At 46.1% G+C, this 24,985-nt stretch overlaps 1 protein-coding gene across 1 annotated transcript in view; it reads left to right on the forward strand.

Annotated features, from left to right (window-relative positions):
- The first annotated feature begins 1,269 nt into the window (after positions 1 to 1,269).
- Positions 1,270 to 24,985, forward strand: part of DPYSL5 (dihydropyrimidinase like 5) — a 92,526-nt gene continuing 68,810 nt past the window's right edge. Inside the window, exon 1 of the mRNA XM_059405294.1 lies at positions 1,270 to 1,655. The gene's annotated coding sequence lies outside the window, so the exon portion shown is untranslated. The remainder of the gene's footprint in view (positions 1,656 to 24,985) is intronic.

Genomic DNA, 24,985 nt, shown 5'->3' on the forward strand with positions numbered 1-24,985 from the left:
GCATCCTGGGCTCCCCGGATCAGGGATGCTTTGGTGTCGCCCCTAGGCTCATTTAGGGGCTCCCTGCATAAGTTCAGGATGTGTGGGGCAGAGGGCAGAATAGTAAACCTTCCTCCTCGGAGAAGCAGAGACTCTTTGTGGGTAAGGCAGCAGTAAGCCTTCTCCAACTGGCAGCCTGGCCCGTCCGGACTCTGAGCCCACCACAAAGGATGGCAGTGAATGTGCTCCAATGACTCCTCACTTTGGCAGGTTCTGTGCGTCTGCCACCCGGGGTTGGTTTTGCTGAGTGGAGGAGGAGGGCATCCTGGGGGAGTAGTGAAGCACCATTTTGGTTGAAAATAACTTGTGTAGAGGTGTGAACTACCTCTCTGGGCATGGCTGTGCAGCGGAGACAGCTGGGAACTCCCTCACCTTGGCCGCTTCTCTCAGAGAGGGGTTTCTGCAGTAACCCGTAAGCGTTTCCCTAGAGGGACCCTGGGCTGGGGTTGAAGGTGAGGACTCAATGGTGCATTTTAATCAATAGGAACGCCTTTGAAGTGACATTAAGTGAAAAGAGGCAAATTACTAACCGTATCTGAGCTACTATTACCACTACATAAAATATTACAGTAAAGGCTTGAGAGGGTTTTAGGTACGTGGTACAAAGGCCTGACGATCCTCCCTCTCCTCTTTTAGATTTGTTGATTTAAATTGTGTTTAAAACGTGAAGAAAAAAAAAGTGAGTATAAATTGAGTTCTAAAACATTTCCAGAGACTTCGCTATGTCCTGAAAGGTGGTGTCAGAAATAGGGCAGGCAGCTGGGTCTGAGGGCTCCGGATGGAGAAGCTCTAGCTCACAGCAGCCCAGAGAATGAACTCCGGGTTCATTGAGGGGACCCAGAGGGGACAGTTGCAAACTTAGTCGGCCCTGAGTGGCCGTCCACTATATAGTGTACGTCAGAACATTTTGCTATAACGACCACCCCGCCCTCCATCCTGCTGTTCCGCCGAGCGCCCACTTCGAAGGCGTCGTACTGGGTCTCGGAGGGAACCAGGCGCAAAGGGCAGGCCCGGGAGCAGCCGGGTGAGGCTGCCGGGGCATTGTTTCAGGCCCTCGGGTGGGGTCCTGCAGGGGGAGGGGAGGCGGTGTGTCCTTGGGACCCGCCCCGTAGCCCTCCCAGGGGACTCATGCATCCGCGCGTCCCAGCGCCGGGGCTTTGTGAAGTGCCGTCAGTCACCAGGGAAACCCAAAGGAACGAGGAGAAGGACGGCAGGGGGGTCGGCGGGTTCTCTGGCCTCACTCTCCTTCCCCTCTCGGACCCCAGCCCTGCAGCAGGGCCTGTCGGGAGTTGTAGTCCCAAGGCGGCGGCCGCGCGCGGCGGCGAAGATGCGGGGCGCCGCCTGTCCCCGCCTCCCCTTAACCTGCTAGCGCGAGGTGGGGAGCATTGGGGAGGAGGTGTCGGGTCGGTGATTGGCGGAGGCCGCCTCCAGCCCCCACCCACGTCCCCTCCCCTGCTCCTGGCTTCCGACTCCAGCGCCCCGCGCGCCAAGGCGGCGATCGAGCGAGCGCGCGTGCAGCCGCCGCCGCCCCGAGCACCCGCAGCTCCCGCGCCGCGGCGAGACCGAGGAGAGACGGATCGACCGACGGACCCTCGCAGCCGCAGCATCCCGGAGGAGTGCGTGATGGCGGGGCGGGCGGTGGGCTTATTCTCCCCGGGCTGGGACACCGTTCTCACGGCCTCTGTTTCTCTGGGAGGCTCACAAAAGGGCAGGGATAGGGTTGCGCCCAGGGGCCCGGCCTCAGGGGACGCGGCGGGAGGTGTGCTTTGGGACTGGGGCGGCCATCGGGGCTAAACTGGGGCCCGAATCCTGTGCTCTTTGTACGCCCACGGAACGCCGTGCAGTGCCTTGCTCATAGTAGGCGTTTCAGGTGTGCTCGTGGGATTGCAAAGAACTGGGGTGAGGAGATGGCTTGGTCGAAGGGGATTCACTCTCGGCACACAGTAGGCGCCCGACCTGGCTTGTCGAGGTGCAGTGAATGGCTGGAAGGTTGGGCGGGGGCTTCTCTGGCTAAGGGCCCGTCCTCCCCGAGTCCCTAGATCGTCGCTGCCTCTGGCCTCCCACTCCCACCAGTACACACACCCTGAGTCCTTCTTGGCTTCGGGTTGGGGTTTGCCCAGCCTGGACCGGACCCGACGGCCCGTTCCACCGGTCTGGCTAACGCAGCGGTCGCCTAAGGACGATTCGCCTGCTGTCTCCGGGGCACCTGCCTGAACCACAAGGGCCGCCTGTAGCTGCCCGGCCCAGAGCGAGCGCCGAGCTGGGTCCCTTCGCTGGAGCCCAGTGCGGGAGCTCTCCCCGCAGCGTAGATCTTGGCGGGCGACAGACACCGACGCCCCAGGCCTGGGGAGGGGCAAGAGCCCAAGCCAGAGAGAACCTGGGATGGGGAGAGGCAGACGCGAGGCCTCTGTCTGAGCAAAGATGGGGAGATGGGGAAGCTGGGTGGGGACAGGTGGTCTGGGGGTCTGGGTGGAGGGGGAAGTGGAGACCAGGGTTTGAGGAGGAAAGAGAGGGGGCGGGGGGGCGGGTCTGAGGAGGGAGGGGAGGAGTGCGGTGCAGGTGGCGCGAGGCGGGGCGAGTCTGGGGCTGATGAAGAATGAGGATGGGAGGAGAGATGCTGGAGGGTGGAGACCGCCGGGGTTTGAGGAGGGTAGACGCCCGGGAGGAGGAGACCCGCGCGGGTTGGGGGAGGGTCTCTCTGGGGAGGGAGGTCTCCCAGGGGAGGAAGGTCTCCAGGCAAGGGAGGGGCGGACGGCTGGGAGGCGGGTCTCGGGCCTGAAGACCCTCGGCTCCAGACTTGGAGCGTGGCGGTCCAGGTGGCCCGCTGGGCGTGGCCCTCGGACAGGCGACAAACCCGGGGGAGGCGGATCCGGGACCGGGCTGCGCTGTCCCCACCAGGAGCTTTGTCTCCCGGTCTGACACAGCCCTTAGGGACTCGCTTCAGGTTTTGAGATAATCCGCAGCGCCGCAGGCACACACCCCTTTCTTCTCGGAGCTGAAAGGCTTGGTCCAGTGGCAGATGCTGGCTGGGAGGCGGGATGGGGGACGTCTCCCGCCGGAGAGACCGGGAGAACAATAGCCGGCACTGGTAGCCACCCGACCCCGAACTAGGGCTGCCCCGCTCCCGAACTCAAGTGTGCCGTTTTCTGGTGCAGAAAAAGCTTCCGTAGAAATCTTAGGGCATGCTCTCGTCTTTTGGGGTCTGTGTTGGGGCATCAAGGCCTGCTGTTAATTCCCTAGTGTGAGTCGTGCGTCCCCCCAGACTGGGGGGCGGGCAGAAAGCCGCGGCCACGGGCTTTGGTGCCTGGTGGCCTCGGCGCCGCCCGTCTCCCGCCCCTTGCTGTTGACCATCAAGCAGCCCAGACGCGGCGGCGTGGTGGCCTGGCGGCGACCTGGAGGTTGCCTCGGTGCAGAGTGGCTCTCTGAGCAGTCGGCTTTGTCTGCCGAGGCTGGTCGCGTCTAAGGGCGGCTGTGTGTTCATAGAGGGAGCAGTCAGGCTTGGTGCGGATTGTGTGCTAAAATCCGGAGAAGTGGTTTTGGAGATTACCCGCCAAGGGTGCGGCTCCTGGCTTTTAGCGCCCGCATCCTGGGGACCAAAGCTTCCCATTGCCAGTGACCACACCCAAGCCAACGTGTCCATCCTTTGCAGATTTTGCCCATATTGTCTACTGACCTAAGATGGGGATGGCTCTGTGATAGGAGGTGGCTGCTTGCCCGTGGAAAGCAGATGAACAGAAATGGAAGCACAAAACAGGGATTCAGCAGAGCTCTCCATGCACTTGCTGGAGTGTAAGCATCTTTCATGCCGGCCTCCAGCATCTTGACATGTGAAAAGACTGCCTAATACTCAAATTTGGTTTTCGAGGTTTTCTTTCATCATTGTTTGGGTTATATTAAAGGTGACTCTTCAGCATAAGGTTTATACTTTTAAATTGCCATTCATTTAACAGAAAGGTGGGGAGGGAGGGCAAGGCAGAGTGTTTTTATTCCAAGACTGAAGGAAGCGTGGATAAAAGACAGAGCATCACAGTACTAATCATTGTGACTTATATTTGCCAGTAAGTTAACTGGATGAGCCTTTGGCTCTGTCTAGCCTTGAAACCCAGGATTTTCTTTCTTAACCAGGTTGATGCAGAAGGCTGTGATGTCACTGTTTGGCTCTTGCCCAGAACGTTTGATAGTTGCCAACCTCAAGTCCTCTTATCTGGGCTATACCGAGTGGCCATAGGAAAGCAAGTAGACTGTATCTTGCTGGTTTTCAGGGATGTTGCTTTGAGGCGGTGCCTCTCAGAATTTACAAAACTGGTCTTGAGAGTATTAGCTGGAATGTTGTTCATTGGATGTTTGAAACTAATAGACTAGGCCTATCTCTAGATGCAAACCAGGGATCTCCGTATTAGAAAACCCAAAATCTGACGTGAAGGGTTTTTTCTTATGAAAAAACTCCAGTAGAAAATGTTTTTCTGTCATTACCCAAGGGGAAAGTTTCAGAAAGGAATGTTTGTTGGTTTATTCTTTTTGAATGAATTTTATGGATTTGTTTAAGGGTGGGATCCTGTCGAGCCCGGTGTGAACATCCAGCCCAATGTTTTCCGGTGGGAAATGACTCCAACCGGGGGAATCCAGAGCTGTTGAATGCCAGTATGATCAGCCCTTTCCTATAGGGAAGATGGAGAGAAAGCTGCACCCCCTTCCTACCTCCTCTGAAAATGTCTGGGAGACAGCCCAGAATTCTGGGGTGCTATTGTTAACTCCCATCTCCCTGACCCTGGAGACCTCAGCTAGGTGTATACAAGATGTTCATAGGGGCGCCTGGGTGGCTCAGTTGGTTGAGCATCTGACTTCTACTGTTGCTCAGATCGTGCTCTCCAGTTCTTCATGGGATCAAGTCCAGCATCAGGCCCCATGCTTAGCACAAGCCTGCTTGAGATTCTTTCCCCCACCCTTTCCCCCCCCCCTTCCATCTCCTACCTGCGCATGCGTTTTCTCTCTCTCTCTCTTTCTAAAATAAATAAAATCTTTTTTAAAAAATGCTCATAGGACATGAAGACCTACCTGGCTGTTTTCAGCGTAGCCTCTCCAAAATGGAGATGTAAGCCAGGATAGTTTCAATATGCTGAATGCCCTGGGAGTTTCCACCTACGGGAACAGCTCCACAGCAAGGCAAGCATACACAACTGGCCACAGTTAAGTTAATGCAGGCTTCATCTGTGGTATTTCCACCTCTCTCTGTTCTTCTACCGTGGATGTCTGGGAACTTTCCCTCCTTCGTAACAGCTACTCTGACCCAGGATTTAGCATGATCTTACGTAGCTCCAGAGAACTGTAGGCCAAAGGCCATCACAACTGGATACCTCTCTGGGGTAAATCAGGATTTAGATCATTATACAGAGCTAGAGATGTCAGTATTATTAGAAAAAAAGTATCTAAGAAGTAGTAATAAAGTACTATTAGAAAAAAGTATTTAAGACCCTAGGGTGTCTGGATGGCTCAGTCAGTAGAGCCTGTGACTCTTGATCTTGGGATGAGTTCAAGGCCCACTTTGGGTATAATAAAAAATGTAATTTTTAAATTTTTTAATGTAAATTTAATTCCATTTAAAAAAATCTTAGATTCTATCTTTCTGCTGTAAAAATTAACCAAATTCTTTTTTTTTTAAGAATTTATTTATTTATTTGACAGATAGAGATCACGAGTAGGCAGAGAGGCAGGCAGAGAGAGAGAGAGAGGAGGAAGCAGGCTCCCTGCCGAGCAGAGAGCCTGATGTGGGGCTAGATCCCAGGACCCTGAGATCATGACCTGAGCCAAAGGCAGAGGCTTTAACCCGCTGAACCACCCAGGCACCCAAAATTAACCAAATTCTGATAGAATCTGATCCTGTTCTTTTTCGTTTTCTGAACTATAAGAAAAGAATTTCAGAAAAGTCTTCTAAGACTTAGTTCACAGGATCCTATAGGAAAACAATAATACAGAAAATCTCTGGCAGGGTGAAAACCTGTAGGAAGAGGTCGATGTAACATGAAATCAAGTGAGAATAACAAGTAAGGTGTTTGATTTTGCACTGCTAGTGAATAAATGAGAAATAACTTCAGGATCACTTTGCCTTAAATGTGTTTGTTTGTTTGTTTTTTAAGATTTTATTTATTTATTTGACAGAGACAGAGACCACAAGTAGGCAGAGAGGCAGGCAGAGAGAGAGGAGGAAGCAGGTTCCCCACTGAGCAGAGAGCCCGATGTGGGACTCGATCTCAGGACCCTGTCATGACCTGAGCTGAAGGCAGCGGCTTAACCCACTGAGCCACCCAGGCGCCCCTGTTTGTTTGTTTTATATGAATTAATATATATCCGAGAGAACTTGAGATTGAGTGGGGGAGGAGCAGAGGGAGAGCATCTCAAGCAGAGTCTGTGCTGAGCCCTGAGCCCCAGGCGGGGCAGATCTCACAACCGTGAGATCAGACCATTTCCTGAACCAAAACCAAGAGTTGGTCACTTAACTGACAGAGCCACCACCCAGGCGCAGCTGCCTTAAAGTTTTTATATGAAGATGAAAGAAAGGTTCAAATACTGTCATAGGAATCTTTAATGAAATTTGGTATTTGTGTATAAAGCAAACACATTGTAGACTTTTTTTTAAATGATTTTGTTTATTTATTTGACAGAGAGAGGGAACATAAGCAGGGAGACTGGGAGAGGGAGAAGCAGGCTTCTCACAGAGCAGGGAGCCCAATGTGGGGCTCGATCCCAGGACTCTGGGATCATGACCTGAGCAGAAGGCAGACATTTAACGACTGAGCCACCCAGGCACCCCACATTATAGACTTTAACAAGAGAAATTCATGAAGGGATATTTACGATTTCTTCTATTTCGGTCTTTGAAACTTGTTTAACTTAAATAAATTCAACTATAGAATCCCCTGAGCCCTCATGCCCTCCCGTTTTTAAAAAAGATTGTATTTATTTATTTGAGAGAGAGAGAAAGAGAGCACTCCCATGCATAGGAGCCAGGAGGAGGGAGGGACGAGCAGACTCTCCACTGAGCTTGGAGGCCCAAAGCCAGGCTGGATCCCAGGACCTTAAGATGGGGACCTGAACAGAAGTCAGACTGAGCCACTCAGGTGCCCCCCTCATGCCCTCACATCAATCAGCGTAGTTTGGTGCTTGCTCCTGTGTTCCTGCCTGCATCCCCTCCTTGTAGTCCAGACTCAGAGGCAATGTGCCCAGGAGGAAGAGCCTGGGTCTGAGCCAGAAATCCAGGGGTGAAAATCCCCACTCTGCCACTTTTTGTCTGTCTATCTTTGGGCGAATTACTTTTCTCTTGGGGACTCCATATCTTCGTCTATACAACAAGCATTATACAAGTCAGTGTTTACCTAGCACTGGGAGTGCCCAGCACCTACCAAGTGAACATTGTTATAACAATCATCACAGTCTCCCCCAGAATATGCCCACAAAAAACATTTTGATTCCCCATTTAATCTCTTTTTTTTCTGATTTTTTTTTTTTTTTTTAAAGTAATCTCTACCCAACACGGGAGCTCAAATCACAATTCTGAGATTAAGAATCGCATGCTCTACTGACTGAGCCAGCCAGGCGCCCCTTTTTTTGTTACTTTTTTTCTCCATTTAATCTTTAATTGCAAGGGGCTGGACAAGCTGCTGTAGGGGTATCAACAGTGGGACCCGAAAGAATGATTCGGACCCCTTTATGAACTCCCACCCTCGCAAATAGTAGGAATAGCTCTGTGCTGAATCTGAGCCTCTTTAAGCACAGCTGTCGTCGGCAGCTGAGAACTTGCAGTTAAGAATGTTCCAGAAGTGCTCTGATTCTGACTTTGCCAAATCATCACCATGTGTGGGGCTGGCCTGGCATCTCACCTGCTCCTACACCATCTGAAAGAATCAGACACCTGTAACTGGTCGGGTGCTGCTGCCTCGAGGTTGTTCAGGTTTCCCTGTGGGAAAGAGCACTCTAAGTTGATGGCAATTTGTTGGGAATTAAAATAGCTCAGGTTTTTCAGCTGAGAAATAAACTCGGCACCACAGCATCACTTATTTAACAAACACTTTCAAAGCATTTACTCCGTGTTAGGGGTTGTTCTAGTTTCTATGAGTTCAGTGCTATTATTATCCCCAGTTTACAGTTGAAATAACAGAGGCGCAGAAAGGACCCAGCTAGAGAAGTGGCAGAGCCAAGTTTCAAACCCAGGGAGTCTGCTTAGAGTGTGTAAGTCAGGGCTCTCCAGAGAAACAGAACCAGTAGGGATAGGCCTATGTGATTGTGGAGTCTGGCAAATCTGTTATATACACGGTAGGCCAGCCAGCTGGAAACTCTCAGCCAGGAGCTGATGTTGAGGTCTTTTTTTTAAGAAGGAGGGGAGGGGCAGAGGGAGAGAGAGAATCCTAAATAGGTTCCACACTGAACTCGGAGCCTGATGTGGGGCTCCATCTCACGACCTGAGATCATGACCTGAGCTGAAATCAAGAGTTGGGCTCTTCACTGACTGAGCCATCCAGGCGCCCCTGATGTTGAGATCTCAAGGCAGAATTTCTTCTTCTTCAGCAAAACCTCAGTTTTTCTCTCAAGGCCTTTCAACTGATTGTATGAGGCCCACCCATATTAGTAAGAAAAATCTCCTTTACTTAAAGTCAACTGATTATAGATGTTAACCACATCTACAAAACAGGTTCCCAGTAACATCGATAGATGAGTGTTTGATCAAATAACCGGGCATTATAGCTGAGCCAACGTGACATAAAAACAACCATCACAGAGTCTATGCTTTTTTTTTAAATTTTTTAAAAAAACTGTTTTATTTGTTTGACAGAGACACAGGGAGAGAGGGAACACAAGCAGGGGGAGTGGGAGAGGGAGAAGCAGGCTTCCTGTTGAGCAGGGAGCCTGATGTGGGGCTCGATCCCAGGATCCTGGGATCATGACCTGAGCCAAAGGCAGACGCTTAATGACTGAGCTACCCAAGGACCCCTATGCTTTTGAACATGACTCCAAGCTAAGAACCTTACCTGGTGGGTGTACAGTTTCCAGTAAATGAAATAACTTTTAATGGGCTGTTCCATTATAAATTGGTTCTCCTCACCTTGTTTCAAATAATATTTGGACCTGTTTTTTGGTTCATGTAGCTTCCAGCACGGAGTACTGTTCACAGTAAGCATTCAGTAATATTTATAAAATGACTAGATGATTTTGAGGATATTTTACAGGACTTTTCAGTCATTGAGACCTCTGGCTACCCATTTACATTTAAAATTATTTGGCTCAAGTGCAGTTGAAGTTCTATGAATGACTAGATTCTCTTGGGAAAAGAAGAGTATCTGCATTCATTCAGCATTGAGCAGGGTGTCACTCCCCACACCCAACACCTGTGCATTCTCATCGGCTCAGCAAAGTTTTTCAAGTCTGTCGCTGCCTTAGTTCCCTGTGAATGTGTCTCCCACACATCAGCAGTGCCCCATACTCAACCACACCATCTTTCTGTCCCCTCCGTGTCCATTGATAGGCAGCCCTTTGTTGATTTCAAATCCACCATGGGCTCCCTCTAATTTCTCAGGCTTTGGGTCTTTATTCTCTCTGCTTTTGTTTGGTCCTGTCCTTGCCTTTGTCCCTCTGCAGGGCGTGACCCACCATTAATGGAGAAGCCCTCTCCTTTCTCATTTTTACTACTTCATCCAGATTTCTGTCTTTGCAGATTGATAGGTTCATTCTGTCATAAAATTCAAACACAGTCTCTGATATTTTTCATTTAATGTTTCTTAAGCTCTGTTTCCAACACATGTGAAACTCAACTTGAATGAAGTTACTTGGATTATTCTAAGGTTGCCCTATTACCAAGTGTGTGAGCAATACATATGCATAAGATGGTGACTTTTGCGGGGGATGGGGAGGATAGGTGAGGGTGTATTTTTAAAATATTTTTATTTTTAAACTCTTTAATGAAATATAATGGAAATAAAGAAAATATACAAATCATACATGTGTAACTTAATGAGTTTTTGCAACTAAACATATCCATGTAATCAGCACCAGACAAGAAACAGATTACCAGTACCCCAAAGCCTCCCCCTCCCCCCTTCAATCTCTGCACCCAACATGGGGCTCAAATCTACAACCCCAAGATCGAGTCGTATGCTCCACCTACTGAGCCAGCCAGGCACTCCCCCAGAGCAACCCCCTTCAGTCCCCTCCCAGTCACTGATCTTCCTCCAGTGTCAGCAATCACCATCCAGACATCTACAGCATAGATAAGCCTTGCCTGTTCTTGAACTTTCACAGATGGAATCATAGAGGATAGTCTTTCGTGAGTGGCTGCTCAATGTTCCATTTGTTGGATTTCATCTGCTCATTTTCATTGCTACATATTGTTGCATTGTACCATAGTTCCTTTACCCTTTATGTTGTTCATGGGTGTTTGGGTCGTTTCCAGTTTGGGGCTATCCTGAGTAGTGCTGTTGTGTATATTCCAGTATTTGTTTCAAATAATATTTGGACCTAGAATTACTGGGTCAAGGGTTTGCAAATGTTATTTTTTTTTTAAGATTTTATTTATTTATTTGAGAGAGAGACCGTGAGAGAGAATGAGAGGGGAGAAGGTCAGAGGGAGAAGCAGACTCCCCATGGAGCTGCGAGCCCAATGTAGGACTCGATCCTGGGACTCCGGGATCATGACCTAATTCGACAGCAGTTGCTCAACCAACTGAGCCACCCAGGCGCCCTGCATGTGTTATTTTTTAGTAGACTGTGCCAAATAAGTAAGATTAATGGTGACTTAAAAAAATTTTTAAAAAGATTTTTTTTTAAAAAGACTCTCTTAGGGATGCACTGCTATGATTAAACCATTTTTAGAAACCCAAGAGGCTGGCATCATGTCGTGGCTTGATCAGAGATTGGTTTCCAATTCTTATTCTTCAGCAAAAAATAGAACTTGAAGCTGTGTCTGATTCCACAGTAGCTGAAATGAACATTTTTAAACTAATGGTTGTGGTTCAGCCATAGTCTTGCTACAGCAATTTCCTTACTCCTGTTCCTTAAGGAAAAGATGAGAATCAGGTTATAATTGCAACATGGGTCCAAAGTTCATTCCAGAGCCATCCTATCAGCCTTGAACAAGATTAACAAGTGATTTTTTTTCTGTTAACTACTTTGCATTTCTTGTATCGAGTCAAATACATCTAGTCAAATACATGTAATTTTGCTTTGTGTCATTTCTGTGGCTTACAAAAATCTCTCAAAAGGCGGCAGCTTGGAATCACAGAGTTCAGATTTCTTATTTGGGGGATTAGAATTATAGCATATATCCTTTTTATTTATTTAATTATTTTTTTGCGGGTTTCTAGAAAGATTTTAAATGGACATGATTTTTATAACTGGACTATAATGGAAAAAAGCCTCTGCAACTACTGAAAACCAATAGAGATGAGGCACAAAGAGCAGTAGCCTTCAGGTGGTGGAGATAAGGCAAACCCATCTCATCAACAAAGATCCATGAGAGATGGCAGCGTTAAGCATGGTCAGTGTAGATCACAGGCAGCAGTTTAGGCGTGATGCGGGATGATGATAATGAAGCCTGGACCATCAAGGGAGCAGGACAAGGCAGGCATGAATTCCTAACTCCGCAGGTTTTTTTCATATGGGACCCATTCAGAGCCCAGGTTATCCCTAAGAAAAACTTTTTTCCTGTGATGTGACCCACCATGTTTGTATGGGTCCTTATACAAGCAAGTGAATGTGACAAGATTTATCATTGCTTTAGGTTTACTGCTTGGACTCTGAGTCCTTTAAGCCTGGGTGGCTCAGTGGGTTAAAGCCTCTGCCTTCGGCTCAGGTCATGATCCCAGCGTGCTGGGATCGAGCCCCGCATCGGACTCTGCTCAGTGGGGAGCCTGCATCCTTCTCTCTCTGCCTGCCTCTCTGCCTACTAGTGATCTGTGTCAAATAAATAAAATCTTAAAAAAAAAAAAAAAAAGCTCTTAGATATAGTACAGGATTTAATTTGTACTTTAAAAATGTATAATATTCTGGGGCACCTGGAGGCTCAGTTGATTAAGCATCTCCCTTTGGCTCAGGTCATGATCTCAGGGTCCTGGGATCAAGCCTCCCGTGGGGCTTCCTGTTCAGCAGGGAGCCTGCTTCTCCCTCTCCAGACTCTGTTTCTCTCCACTGCTCATGCTCTCTTAAAGAAATAAGTAAATAAATAAAGTCTTTTAAAATAAATAAAATGCATAATACTCCAATATTTAATCAGTTATAAATCACCTATAGACCATTTTGCTAATAAAGCTAGTGTAATGATTGCTAGTTCCCTCAAACCTCTGTCCATATGTTCACATAATTTTTACCGAGCTGTAACAGCAACATGGATACTATTTCATATTGTTTCTTCATTTGACATTAAAAAAGAACATTTTTATGTTTCTAATTTAGAAATATAAACTTTTAAATGGCTGCCTGCCATTCCATTTGAAGGTTCAGTATTGTGTTATTTTTTTAAGATCTTATTTATTTATTTGATGGACAGAGAGAGCACACGCAGGGGAATGGCAGGCAGAGGTAGAGGGAGATGCATGCTCTCCACTGAGCAGGAAGCAAGATGTGGAACTTCATCCCAGGAGCCAGGGATCATGACCCGAGCTAAAGGCAGACCCTCAACCAACTGAGCCACCCAGGCGCCTGGGTACACTATTGTATTTAACCATTTACTTATTGGTAAACATTTAGATTATGTCCAATTCTTTTCTATTATTTTAAATACTGTACACATCTTTGTGAAATCACATACATGATTTTATCACCCAGCTGGTATGTTTTTGAGAATTGAAAATCTCTTTTTTTTTTTTTTAAGATTTTATTTATTTGCCAGAGACAGAGAGAGCGCGCGAGCACAGGCTAGCAGGGTGGCAGCAGAGGCAAAGGGAGAAACAGGCTCCCTGCCAAGCAAGGAGCCTGATGTGGGACTAGATCCCAGGACGCTGGGATCATGACCTGAACGGAAGGCAGCGGCTTAACCAACTGAGCCTCCCAGGCATCCCAGAACTGAAATTCTCTTAGAGTTTTTGGTGTGCCATTTTAAAAATACAATTTTTAAAAAATGTTTTTTCTAAAGATTTTATTTATTTATTTGAGTGAGTGAGAATGAGTAGGAGAGAGGAGCTGATCAGAGGGAGAAGCAGACTCCCCAAGGAGCTAGTAGGGCGAGGCGGGACTCGATCCTCGAAGTCCAGGATCATGACCTGAGCCGAAGGCAGTCGTTCAACCAACTGAGCCACCCAGGCGCCCTTAATAATACAATTTTAATCATAGTATCTGATAGTTTGCCCTTAAAGACAAATGCATAAACGTATGTAAGTCCCTTGATTCAAGGACCAACTTCACAAAGTTCCCCAATTGCTTTCTGATCAGTCTTAGCAAGTTAGTCATCAAAGAATTTGTGTAAATGTAGCCATAAAATCGTCTGAGATGACCGGTCATTAAAAAACAGGACTGCAGTACTAATTTGGGAGGCAAAGGACCCCAAGTAAAGCCGATTTTTATCAATAAATCCTATAGAACTGTGCTGTTTCTTAATAGCAAATAGCACCCATAGTTGGCTACTGCGAAAGACAAGTCGTGGAGCGATCACACAGTTATAGGGAGCACTCCATACTAAATTACATTCTAGTTTGGGAGTGGAATGCAAAGACCCAGGAACCGGAAATGAATGTTGGAGCAGCCGGGCAAGCGAGAGGTTTACTAACCTGGGACAACCGGACTTGACCTGCCCTGGGCTGTTATTCCAGAGGAAGCGCGGACCTCTGATCTCGCGTTATTTCCTGAGTTTGCGCGAGGCTCAGAGCCATTTCCCGGAAGGAGCTCGCCTCTGGGGGAGAGGGGGGTTTGAGTCCCGGCTCTGCTGCTTTCTGGGGGTGAGAGGTAGGCACAGTCAACCTTCCTGAGCCTCAATTTTCTCGTGATTTATTTTTTTTTAATTTGACAGAGCGAGAGATCACAAGTAGGCAGAGAGGCAGGCAGAGAGAGAGGGGGAAGCAGGCTCCCTGCCGAGCAGAGAGCCCGATGCGGGCCTTGATCCCAGGACCCTGAGACCATGACCTGAGCCGAAGGCAGAGGCTTAATCCACTGAGCCACCGAGGCGCCCCAGTTTTCTAGTGATTTAAAAGAGCGTGTGTTTGTGAGGAGGACTAGGGCCTACGTGCCTGGAGTGTGGTGGGTGAGTGGTGAGCACTCAGTAAGCAGAGCTGTTGGAAGTCTCTAGGTGCTGGGGTTCGGTGCTATGAGATATGTAAAAGCATGCTCAAAGCTCTATGCTTGTCACATGAACGGACTGGCCGATGTGATCATGGATGCAGAGGTACAAGAGGCCACATAGGAAATCCGGTCAAAATGGTCGTGTTCCAATGTACAGTGAGGACATGGAGCCTAGATGCTGACCGACAGCTTTGATGATCTGTGACAGCCGTGCTGTGTCTCTGCTGGGAGTGCCATGATGGCTTACCCGCTGAAACCTGCTGGCTGTGGTTGGGCACTATGCAGCAGAATTAAAACAGCACATACCCTTTCACCCGGAGAGACCGCTTCTAGGAATTTATCCCAAAGATCTACAAGCATAGGTGCAGGATGAGAGCTACAGAGGACTATTATTACAGCATTATTTGTACTAGCGAGAAATTAGACCGAACCTCAATTCCCATCATTGGAGTGCTAGTTAAATACATTCTGATACATCCTTACAAAGAAGTATTATGCAGCCATTAAGAAAACAAGGCAGATATTTCTGTTCTTATATACAACCACCTCCAATTTATATCATGATGGAAAGAAAGCAGGCAGAGCAGTATTTAATGCATGCTGCTTTTTGTGCAAACAAAATAGATACATAGATGCTTAAATATGTATAGATTGTCTGTGCAAAAAAACCTATGATGGTGCTGATCTCTAGAGGAGGGGACTGTTTATATGGTCTTAAATATTTGTCATTATTTTTTACCTGTTCAAACAATAATAATTTGGCAGCCCTTTCTGGCTCTGGCTCACCCTGTTAGGGACTCATGAAAACATGAAAAAGGTTTAGTTCTTGGCTCCATGGTCATGGCTTCTGTTCTCAAATGGGCCCCCATGTGGAGGAGCCCCCCAAAATAAGACACGAGCATGCAGAGTAGGGCTTTCGAGCCACTGAAGAGACAGAATGTGTAACCCTTTCAAAAAAGAGAGGTGCTGGGACGAGGAAGTGAGGATGACCCATTCCTGCAATTAACACATAGCATTTCTAGTATTTCCCCTTTCCATCATTTTTATTCAGGAAAATGTGGTATAAATCTTAGGACGTTGAAGATGAGAAGCTCTAACTGGGCCTCATGAACCTCCCACCATCATGTGTGCGAGTGCTCATTCCTTCATCCCTTCCTTTATGGAACAGGTGCTGTTGAACACCTACAAGGGGCCAGGTGGTATCATAGGACATGGGGCTGAGAAGAAATTTGGCAGCATTTCATCATTTCACAGAGAAGGAACCTCAGGGCAGTTTAACTTCCAATGAGCTATTTCAGTGCAGAGAAAGCATCTGGTGACTTTTGCCCTCTTTGGTCGCAAATGACAGATTAAGAAGCCCCCAGATCATCCCGTAGAGTTCATTCCATTCTGCTTAATGTTTTGGTTACTTGTTGGGACGTTTTCTCTGTAAGGACTGTGAAGATAGACTCTTGGTGTGTCCCTTTCCAGTATCCCCAACTCCTGGTGTCCATACCTCTGTGTAATCTCTTCCTACAGTTTGCTTTTAACCAATAGAAGATGGCAAAGGTGATGATGTCATTGCCATGACTATGTAATGTACAAGAACCGGTCTTGTTAGCATACTTACTCTGGAGATTCTCTTTGCTCGCTTGATGAAGTGTATCTGTTGGGGAAGCCCACTTGGCAAGAAATTAGGTGACCTCTCAGAGCTTAGAGTGGCCTTTAGCTGAAAGCCTGCAACCATAAGGAAATGAATTCTGTCAACAACCTGAGGGACCTCAAGGCAGATTCCCACATGTCACCTGAATGTCCCTTTACGTTCACACCAAGCCAGCCACCTGCATTGCCCTTGGCCCATCCCACACCCCTTTGGTTCTCAGCTCTGGAAAGCCACAGCTCTGACACAGGCTACAGATCGGCTTCCAGAATCAGGCTCTGCACCTTTGATATCTTCCCTGTCCTGGTTGACACTGGTTCAGTTCCAGCTGTTGATCAGGAGCCGTGGGGACATTCTTGACATCTGTATTCTAGATGGCCTCCTGGGAACCTGTTTCTTGACTTGCAGACCAGCCTGGAACTTCCATTCTTCCCCTATTACTGCTTCTTAAAGCTTGTCCTGTGGGCTTAGCCTGCAGCTCTCGGATGCAAGTTTGAAATCTTTGAAGCCTTATTGACAGCTTTATTGAGGTAGAATTTACATGCTATAAAGTTCACGCCTGGGAAGGATACAATGCAGCGGTTTTTAGTGTATTCACAGAGTTGTATTCTCACCATGCTCTAACCTTAGAACATTTTCATCGCCCCAGAAAGGACCCCTTACGCATGAGCAGTCGCTCCCCATTCCCTCCAACCCCCGGCTCCTGGCAGCCACTAATCCACTTTCTACAGATTTGCCTGTTCCAGATGTTTCAAATGAATGGAATCATGTATGGCCTTTTCATGACTGCTCATTTTTTAATCTGAAGAAAAATGGATGCAGTGTCTACACTCTTAATTCAAAATATACCCTTTCCTTGTGTTGACATGAAGTTATAAAGAATTTTGGAAATTACATAGTGTTAAAACGTTCAGTCCCACCAAAGCACTCCAGGAAGAGGTGCGCTGTGGGCCCTGGGGCTCACTCATGCTGCTCTTTGGGCCCTGGTCTGAAAGAGCAGGCCTAGATAATTCTGACCTCATCGAGATCTTTCTGTCTAGAGCAGATTAAAATCCCAAAGTTGGATTATTTGGGTAGATGGTTAAAGGGGAAGATGAACGTTCTCTGTGCCTCTGCCGCTCAGCAGGCATCATGCTAAGTACTGTGGGAAGAAAAAAATGGAGGGAGACCTGGCCTTGCAGATTGTGTACTGTCTGCGGAAGTGGCAGAGTGTAGCTAACGTCACCCTCGGGCTGAGAGAGTGATCTGGCTGTTAGGATACATCAAAGGCCTTTTCTGACAAGGTGTTGGCGCAGGATTTGGGGAAGAGGTTGGGGCCAAGGAGGTGGAGGGGATGTGTATGGCGGGTATCCCAGGGGAGGCTTGGGCAGCAGGGGGAGGGGCAGACTGAAGGTTGTTTGGGCAACTGAGCACATCCCTACCCCCACACTTCTGTCCCTTACCGGCTCTTCCCCTCTGGGGCCCTGTGTGCTCAGGGGAGTGACAAAGAGGGGGCCCAGAGGGTGGAAAATGAGGCCTTTATCTGCCTGAGTTTACACAGTCTGACCAGTTCCCTGGGCCTCCGGACCACCCTCAGCGATTTTTCTTTCCTAATGAAAACCAGTGACAATACAATGATAAGGTTGAAAATATATTATGCTTAATGTGCGTGTTTGTAAAGGAAGAAAATCATGTGAATAAATGCAACGCCTTTTCTCCTCTTAAGGTTGGGTTAAAAGGCCAGTCTCTTGTTCCTCCTTTCTTTGACCACCTTTTGTGTATGTCTTTCATGCTCCAAATAGTCAGTACATAGCACGGAAAATACGCTCTTTCCTCCCAATTGTGGAATCCTCTGTTCTCAGCTAAGATGTGTAAATAGGTTTATGTTTTTCTTTTTAAGTTTATGGTGAGCTTGGAGTAATCTGAGTATTTCCTTATATAAGAATTTAAGGTTGGGGGCGCCGGGCTGGCTCAGTCAGTAGAGCATGAGACTTGTGATCTCAGAGTCGCCCTAGGTGGGGCGTGAGCCTACTTTAAAAAAAAGAAAAAGAGAATTTAAAGTACTGAGTATGGCCCATGCCGAAAAACCCTGTGGGCAAAGAGAACTTCAAGAGCCTGGAAAACCTAGCTCAGGGCTTCTCTGTTTGTGTTTTTAACTCTTAAGTAGTAGTGAATATGGACAGGGCCTTGTGCCCAGTAGGAACCCGGCTGTTCACATGGAAATATCTGGATTGCCCAGTCCTGGCCCCTCGAGCAGCCCCAGGCTGAAATGCTAACACGGAGCTAGACTTGAGACTCTCAGAGGCAGAAATTCTGCTGTGCCCATGTTGCAGCTGCCCTTGAGGACAGGAGCGAGAGGGCGAGGGGTTGGCACATGCGTTGGCCAGACTCAAAGTAGATGTCCTGTGACCCGCAGAGCCCACACTGTGAACGCAGTGCAGAGGAGGGTAACAGAACATCTGCGAGTCGAATCTGGGTGCGGATCTTACCTTCCAGACTTGCTGATGATCTACGTGATACCAGGCAAGCCTCCCAGCCTTGCCGAGCCCCTTTGTCCTGAGTCCTTGCGGTGTGGCTGCGAGGCTTAGACATGAAGGGTCTGGTACAGTGCAGGGCACAGAACAGGGGCTCTGTACATTTGACCAGCCTTGAAGGTCAGATAGGTAGGTTCCGCTTCAGTGACGGTGGTTTTATGGCTTTCTTCTCCCCTTGGTTTTCTAAATAATACATATTCACCGTGAAAAATTTAAACAATAATTAAATGTAAGTGAAATAAAGTAAAAGTCACCTGAAGTCCCACCACCTTAAGACAGCCGCCGTTCACGTTTTTGGGGACTGTCTTCATCACGCACACACACATCCCGTCTTAATTGTTGACATTTTTTTCTTTCTTCTTTTTTTTTTATTTTAATACTCTTCCCCCTACTCTTTTCCAACCTCTTCAACTAAATACCACCTTTCACCCTCTCGTAATCGGTATAAAAAAATGCGTATTTTCACCTGTACTTTGCTCCCTACACATTATTGTATATTAATAAGATACAAAGATATTTTTTGTCCTTGTACATTTTATCAAAATGGGATCCTATTATGTCTGTGTCTGTGTATGTGGATGTATGAGTACATGCATTGGAGTTCCAGTTTGGTAAATTATATTACCTCTAAGACTTGTCTTATCATTACAACTTGGAAGAAGTTTTTTTTTTTTCTTTTAAAGACTTGATTTTGAAGTAATCTCTTAAAACCCCAAGATCAAGAGTCACATGCTCTACTGACTGAGCCAGCCACACACCCCTGGGAGAGGGTTTTGGGTTTGTTTTGTTTTGTTTCAATTTTATTTATTTATTTATTTATTTGAGAGAGCGCAAGCAGGGTGGGGGCAGAGGGAACAGGCACTGCACTGGGTGTGGAGCCTGACACTGGGCTCAGTCCTAGGACCCTGAGATCAAGAGCTAAGCTAAAACCAAGAGACAAAACCAAGAGTTGGACACTGAACCCACTGGGCCTCCCTCGGCGCACCACCCATGGAAGAAGCTTTAAGGCAATTGGTATTGATCTGACTTTTTTAGAGTCGCATGATAGTTAAGGCATGGATGATATGATCTCGTGATATCATAGGAAATCTGTATTTAGTCTTCATCCCCAGTTCCTGCCCTGGAGCTCCTAAAACCCTTATAACTTCCTGGGTGACAAGGGTGAAAGGAGCATCTTTTGTTATTCATAATAAGCCCCCTTCCCCAAACCTGAGTTATGCTAATCAGGCGACTGTGGTGGAGAATGGGAGCTGGTTGCCATGAGAACCAGCAAGGTGATTAGAGGGTTGGAACTTTCAGCCTGCATCCCCTACCCCTCCTCCTGGGAGGGGGAGAAGAGCTGGAGATTGAGTTCATCACCAATGGCCAATGAATGAACCAATCCTGTCTTTATGTAGTGGAATCCCCATAAAAACCCAAACAGAGGCGTTTGGAGAACTTCCAGATTGGATGCTGGGTGGGTGGTGCCCCTAGGGAGGGCATGGATGCTCCTGCTCTGTCCTTTCCTGGCCCCCATGCATCTCTTCTGGTTGGATGCTCCTGACTTTTTCCAGTCATAGTAAATGAAGTGCTTCTCTGAGCTTTGTGAGCTGTTCTAGCAGGTTTTCAACCTTGAGGATGAAGGGATGGGAACACCTGATTTATAGTCAGGTGGTCAGAAGTACAGGTGACAGCCTGGTCCAGACAACTGGCCTCTGCAGTGGGGACAGCAGTCTCAGCAGGGACTGAGCCCTCAGCGGGGGAGGGGGAGAGGGGGCTTCTGCCCTAACTCCCGGTGGTTAGACTCCGAAGTGCTGTGGGAGGGGCACCGGAGTGGCTCAGTTGGTTGAGCATCTGACTCTTGATTTCAGCTCAGGTCATCATCTCAGGCTCATGAGATCGAGACCCACGTTCAGCTCTACGGTCAGTGTGGAGTCCGCTTGAGATTCTCTCTCTCTCCCTCTCCCTCTGTGTGTGCCCCCCCAACTCGTGTTCTCTAAATAAAAAAATAAATAAATCTTATTAAAAAAAAAGAAGAAGAAGAAATGTTGTGAGTGGAGGAGTAGTCTTCCTTTAGATAGTAACATTCCCTGCCCCCTCCCCCCATTGATGGGCATTCAGTTTGTGTCCAGGTTTTTGGCGGCTTCTTGTCCTACCCACATTGCTGCCATGGACCTCTCTCTACCCATCTCCTTATGTTCTCTTACTTCTATTCTGATGGATAGAGTCCTGGGAATGGAATGGCCAAGTCAGAGAGCTTTTTAAAATTTTAATAGAGAACTTTTCAGACTCTTCTCTAAAAGCCTTGGATAATTCATGTTTTCATTAGCATTTCATTAGCAACACCCTTCTCCCTCCTGCCCCCACCAGTCCTGCCAAGGTCAGATGTCACCCTGGAATTGTTGCCAGCCTGATGGATGTGGAAGGACACCTCGTTGTGACTTTATTTGCATCTTCTTGATCAGTGGAAAGGTTGGACATCTTTTCCTATGTTGTGGGTCATTCTGATGTGCTCTTCTCTGTAGCACTTAGTGATATTGTGAGCCCATCTTTCTCTTGGTTGTATTTTTCCTATCAGTTTGTTAGCATTCATTGCTGTCACAAGCCCTGCATGTTTTCTCAGGATATTTATTGTTTCTCTATTGACTTTTTCTATTTCTGTGGTATCATTTACTTTACCAAATTTTTAATGTGTGTAAAGCCAGAAATGTGATCCTTCTTTTATGACTTTTGGGTTTCCAGACCGAGTTAAAAGGGCTCCCCCACTCCTGAATTGTGCATGTCGTTTCCTGGGCTTACTTCTAATATTTTTATTGCTTTATATTTTAAATTTAAATAAATTCCAGATGGATTACAGATTACATGCTGGAAGGTAGGGGGCTGTCTTAATTTTCTTCCAGACAAATTGCCACTGAAGCCGCCCCATCTATTAAGTAAATCATTTCATCTTCACTGAATTGAAGTATCACTTTTGTTAGATTTAATTGAAATCGCTACCAAGCATCTTATTCTGCTCCTTTCATTCATTTGTCTAATCATATGCTGACACCATAGTTTTAATTATAGTAATTGCATATAGCATCTTTTAATATTCCTAGGATAGCCCTTTCCCTATCCCACAGTATTCCTTTTCATAATTTTCTTGACTCTCTTCAATTCCATTATTATCCATTTCAAAATAAATATATTAAGAACTCTAATAAGATCTGTATTACATTTATATATTAATCTTGGGAAAATTCACATTTTATGATATTAGCTTTTCCCATCTAAGAATATATTTCATTTTGTTTAGATCCTATTTTATGTACTGTGAGTGTGTGTGTGTTTGTGTGTGAGAATGCTATGTATGTATTTTTTTAAGATTTTAAATATTTGACAGAGAACACAAGCAGAGGGAACAGAAGAGAAAGAAGCAGGCTCCCCACTAAGCAGGGAACCTGATGTGGCAGCTCATTGGGGATGCTGGATCCCAGGACCCTGGAATCATGACCTGAGCTTGAAGGTAGATGCTTAAACTGACTGAGCCCCCCAGGTGCCCCTGTGAAGCTGTATTGAGGTGTAATTTACATACAATGAAATTCATCCACTTTATACAATTCACTGATCATTATTTAAGGAGTTGTGCAATTTAATCATGCAATGTAATTTTAGAAAATTTCCACTACCTCAAAAAGAAAACTTAAGCCCATTTACAGTCATTCCCATTACCAACCCCAGTTCCAAGCAGCCACTACACAAAATCTATCAAAATAGAGAAAATAGGGACGCCTGGGTGGCTCAGTTGGTTAAGCAGCTGCCTTCGGCTCAGGTCATGATCCCAGTGTCATGGGATCGAGTCCCACATCGGGCTCCTGGTTCGGCAGGGAGCCTGCTTCACCCTCTGCCTCTGCCTGCCATTCTGTCTGCCTGTGCTTGCTCTCTCCCCCTCTCTCTCTCTCATAAATAAATAAAATCTTTAAAAAAAAAAATAGAGAAAATATTTTATATTTAGATTTGCCGTTTCTGAGCCCTTCTTAGTGTTTTACTGTTTATGCTTAAGTGTTTCATAGTGTTTTTCACTATTGTGAACACTTTTTTCCTGTTTCTATTTCTAGCTGGGTGACTGCTAATATAGGAAAAAAAAGTACTAATTTTATTACATTTATCTTATTACTATTACCTTACCAATTTTCTTGGGTTTTCTAGGTATATCATCATAACACATTTTATGTCCTTTTTTCCCATGTTTATCTTGAGGATTTAATTTTCTTATTGCATTTTTTAAGGAAATTGCAAACACTGCTTAATAATTATGATTAGAGAAGGCATCCATGCTTTATTTCTGATTATAATAACAATGACTTGCATGAAAATGTATTGACAACTCTTCATGAAATAGTAGAGGCAGAGAAAGTAAAAAAAGGTTGAGGGGGAGTATCTTTCTTTCTTTCTTTCTTTCTTTCTTTTTTTTTTTTTTTTTAAGATTTTATCCATTTATTTGACAGACAGAGATCACAAGCAGGCAGAGCTGGGGGGTAGGGCTCGATCCCAGGACCCCAGGAACCCCGGGATCATGACCCAAGCTGAGGCAGAGGCCCAACCCACTGCAGCCACCCAGGCGCACCAGGAGTTAATCTTTCCATTGATGTTTGTCTTTTAAGACTGGAATGGAATATGCACTTCCTTAATCATTGGCTGGAGCTGAACTGTGTAGTGCCTTAACAACTTAAAAATAAAGACATTTAGGGGCACCTGGGTGGCTCAGTCTTTAAGCATCTGCCTTCCTCTCAGGTCATGATCCCAAGGTCCTGAGATCAAGCCCCACATCGGGCTCCCTGCTTAATTAGCGAGAAGCCTGCTTCTCCCTCTACCACTGCCCCTGCTTGTGTTCCCTCTCTTCCTGTGTCTCTATCTGCCAAATAAATAAATAAGATCTTTTTTTTTTTTTTTTTAATAATAAATAAGATCTTAAAAAAAAAATAAAAACAATTAAAACTTCAGTTCCTTAGTCATACTGGCCATGCTCAGTGGCCACACAGAGCTAGTGGCCACCTCATCTGACAACTCAGCTCCAGCATCTGGGTGGGCAAACCCTGATTGTAACCCACAAAGCCTAAAACTTTTACTCTTTGGCCTTTTACAGAAAAAGTTTTGTGACCCTTGGTCAAGGACATTGTCTCTTCACCTGAGTCATTTACATATACCCTCTTTCCATTTTTCATGCCATCTACAAGCTGATGCTTAATATTTTTCTTCAAATAGCTCACATTTTTTGCTTACATATTTAAGAGAAACATTATATCAGTACCATAAATGGGAACATTTGCCATTATTAAATAGCTAGAAAAAGAAATACAATGAAAGCCAATCAATGTTATTAAATTCCAGTAGCAAACTAGACCTTGCTCTTTCCCTTGTTAAAAAAAAAAAAAATTAACAAGTGCTAGGTATTAGCAGAGGCACACCCACCCACTGAGAGGTTTTCCTTGATGTAATCAGAATTGTAGAAAGAAAACTTGTGATTCAGTGCCATTTATGTCCAAGTAGTACACCTCTTAAAGTCACCTGTACACATTTTCCTCAATTTTGGAATACGAGGCTGAGGGGAGAAGAAATCAAGGAGCATGAATTTGGCTTAGGTGATGGCTGAGGTTGCGGCGGCCCCACGAGAGGGGTAATTTTTTTTTTTAAGGTTTTTTTTTTTTTTAAGATTGTATTTATTTATTTGACAGAGATCACAAGTAGGCAGAGAGGCAGGCAGAGAGAGAGGAGGAAGCAGGCTCCCCGTTGAGCAGGGAGCCCGACGTGGGGCTCCATCCCAGGACCCTGGGATCATGACCTGAGCCGAAGGCAGAGGCTTTAACCCACTGAGCCACCCAGGCACCCCTATTTCTAAATAATCTGTACACCCAAAGTGGGACTCCTACCCACAACCCTGAGATCAAGAGTCACACACTGAGCCTGCCAGGTGCCCCTAGTGGAGTAATACTGAGATACCTTTCTAACCATTACCAGTTAAAGGATGGACAAGACATATTTGCATTCTCTTTATAGTACAGGTTAGAGCACCAAATATAAACTGGTAATTGGACTATATTACTTTAACACCCTGTAGAAATATCACTAAGTAAAAATTTAGTGTTATTTCCTCAACCCTTTATTGTTGTTTGCTCTATATTAAAAATAGTCACTGGAGAATATTTCTGCTCCTTCTGCAAAAATTGCAGTCAAATATATCTGGCATGTTTCTTACTCCTTAAAAAGAAATCTAGTAAATTCCTTCTGGAATTACCTACTTAGAGAGCAAACCTGCTTTTTCTAGAACATTCTGACTGATGCCTTCTCTTAAATGGTCAGTTGGATGGAGGGAAGTAATGAGTTCTTTGGAATTCAAAAGGCTTTTCCTGGGTAATCAGAGCTTCCCTTTTATCCAGCAATAGGAAGTTTTCCTTCCCAAACCATTTACTCTTCTGCTTGGACTGCCAGGAAGCTTAGTGCTAAATGTAATTCCTACTAAGTTCTATCTCTTTTTTTCTGGTCTCCCTTTAGCAATTCTTTTTTGTTGTTGTTAAGATTTTAT

The sequence above is a fragment of the Mustela nigripes genome, chromosome 7, assembly GCF_022355385.1.
Source record: "Mustela nigripes isolate SB6536 chromosome 7, MUSNIG.SB6536, whole genome shotgun sequence".
Taxonomy (NCBI): domain Eukaryota; kingdom Metazoa; phylum Chordata; class Mammalia; order Carnivora; family Mustelidae; genus Mustela; species Mustela nigripes.